This window comes from Salvelinus sp. IW2-2015, linkage group LG8, assembly GCF_002910315.2.
Source record: "Salvelinus sp. IW2-2015 linkage group LG8, ASM291031v2, whole genome shotgun sequence".
NCBI lineage: Eukaryota > Metazoa > Chordata > Actinopteri > Salmoniformes > Salmonidae > Salvelinus > Salvelinus sp. IW2-2015.
The window spans coordinates 54,794,846-54,797,665 of record NC_036848.1 but is presented as its reverse complement, the minus strand read 5'-3'; positions in this window follow the sequence as shown (position 1 = coordinate 54,797,665).

Here is a 2,820-nt window from a genome sequence, read left to right as displayed (position 1 = left end):
ATTGTGCTCCTCAAGCCGCATTGGCAAAATCCAGATCATAATTCCAGCCTTTTCTAACAAAACAGTTCTGTAGCCTTAACATCTGCTTCATCTGAACACTCTTATGGACCGAGTCACTGGTGCTTCCCGCTTTAGTTTTGCTTGTAAGCAGGAATCAGGATAGAATTATGTCAGATTTCCAATGAAGCAGGGAGAGCTTTGACACGTCTCTGTGTGTGAGAAGGTAACTAGCTTTTTTCCCCCTCTGTTGCACATTTAACATGCCCGCAAGAGTTAGGTAGACGGATGAGTTTTCCTGCATTAAAGTCCCCAGCCACCTAGAGCGCCGACCTCTGAGGCATTTCCTGTTTGCTTATGCGGTATACAAGCTATCAGTGCGGGCTCTTAGTGCCAGCATCGGTTTGTGTGGTATGTAGACAGCTACGAAAAATATAGATGTAACTCTTGTAATACTGTGTTTAGAGCTTATCATGAGATGGCTCTACCTCAGGATGCAGCAAAACTTGAAACTCTCTAGATTTCGTGCACCAGCTTTTTTACAAATAACATAGCCCGCCGCCCCTTGTCTTACCAGAAGCGCTGATCTATCCGCCGAAAAAGCTTAAAACCCGCCAGCTGCCATGGTTAATCAATGTCAGTCGTCAGCCACAACTCAGCTGAAACAATAGATATTAAATTTTTAATGTCCCGTGTGGCTAGGATATGTCTCGTAGTTCGTTCTATTTATTATTGATTGATTAGTACGTTGCTTAATAGTATGATGGTAACAAAAGTAGATTACCCCTCTCGGGCGACGGATCCTTACAAGGTACCCGGACCATTCTCCAGATTATAACGCCATGCTTTCCTCCAGCCGAATGATATGGATTCAGGGCCCTGTCGGTGCGTCCGGAAGTACAATCTTCCCGTCCCGACTCGTTGAAAGAAGAATTCCTCCAGTACCAGGGTGAGAAAATGCTGCCCTGATATCAAAGAAGCTAATTTTCAGTCATAAAGACACGCTGTTGACAGAAAATAATTACAAAATAAAGTTACAAATACACGCGAAAATAAACATACACAATAAGGTTAGGGGATCGTAAAACAGCAGCCATCTCCTTCGGCGCCATCATTCAATTGTCTTCATGGGAGAATAGCCATACGGAAGCTACTCCTGGGAAAAAGGCACATGACAGCACGCCTGGAGTCGCAAAAAGGCACGTGATGGACTCAGAGCATAGGGCCTCCCGAGTGSCGCAGTGGTCTAAGGCACTGCACCGCAGTTCTAGCTGTGCCCCTGGAGATTCTGGGTTTGAGCTCAGGCTCTGGCGCAGTCGGCCGTGACACCGATGGGGCGGCGCACAATTGGCCCAGCGTCGTCCGGGTTAGGGGAGGGTTTAGCCGGCAGGGATGTCCTTATCCTGTCGCACTCTAGCAACTCCTGTGGCGGGCCGGGCGCATGCACGCTGACACGGTCGCCAGGTGCACAGTGTTTCCTCTGACACATTGGTGCGGCTGGCTTCCGGGTTGTGGACTTTGTGTCAAGAAGCAGTGCAGCTTGGTTGGGTTGTGTTTAGGTGGACGCACGGCTCTTGACCTTCGCCTCTCCCGAGTCCGTATGGGAGTTGCAGCGATGAGACAAGACTAACTACCAATTGGATCCCACGAAATTGGGGTGAAAAAAGGGCTAAAAAAAAGATTGAGACAAAAATGTAACTCTTTGGCCTGAACGTAAAGCGCCAAGTCTGAAGAAAAGCAGGCACAACTTATCACCAGTCTAACACCATGCGGCAGGGACTGGTAACAACGAATGGAGCTAAACACAAACAAATCCTTGATAATAACCTGCTTCAGATGACCTTCAGAGTGCAAATGACCTTAAACTGGGGAAAATACTTATGTTCCAACAGGACAATGACCCCAAGCAMGCAGCCAAAGCTACACTGTAATTGTTTCATAACAAGAACGTAAAAGTCCTTGAGTGGCTTTGCCAAAGACCAGACTTGAAAATTGCTGGTCACTGCTGCTCCCCATCTAATTTAAGAGATTGAGAAAATCTGCAAAGAACAATGGGAGAAAATCCCCAAATCCAGATGTGCAAAGCTGATAGACATACCCAAGACAACTCAATGCTGTAAATCACCGCCAAAAGGTACTTCTACAAAGTATTGACTCAGGTGTACATACTTAGGTAAATTAGATCTGTATTCCATTTTGAACACATTTGCCAAAATTTCTAAACAGGTTTTCACTTTGTCATTATGGGGTTTGGTGTGTAGATGGGTGAGACACCAATGAATCCATTTAGAATTCAGGCTGTAACAACACAATGTGGAATATGTCAAGTGGTGTGAATACTTTCTCTAGGTACTGTAAAATGACCTTTTAACTAGTGATAAAAATAGTGATTACTAATCAGATATGCTACCGTCAAAGTTACAGGGTCTGGTCAAGCGCACGTAGAAAAAAAGACTCAAATCAGATAAATAAGAGTTCCAAGAAGCCACCAAAAATAAATGAAGGGAAATACTTTGTGGTGTTGGTGCTGCTTTCAAAAAGGACCCGGTGGTTGAAAATTCAGAGTACACATGCAATTTGCGTTTACATTTTGCAGACGCTCTTAGCCAGAGGGACTTACAGGAGCTATTAGGGTTAAGTGCCTCGCTCAAGGGCACAGAGATTTTTCACCTAGTCAGCTTGGGGATTTGAACCAGCAACCTTTCAGTTACTGGCCCAACGCTCCTAGCCGCCAGGTTACCTGCTGGTTACTAGCCCAACGCTCCTAACCGCTAGGTTACCTGCTGGTTACTAGCCCAACGCTCCTAACCGCTAGGTTACCTG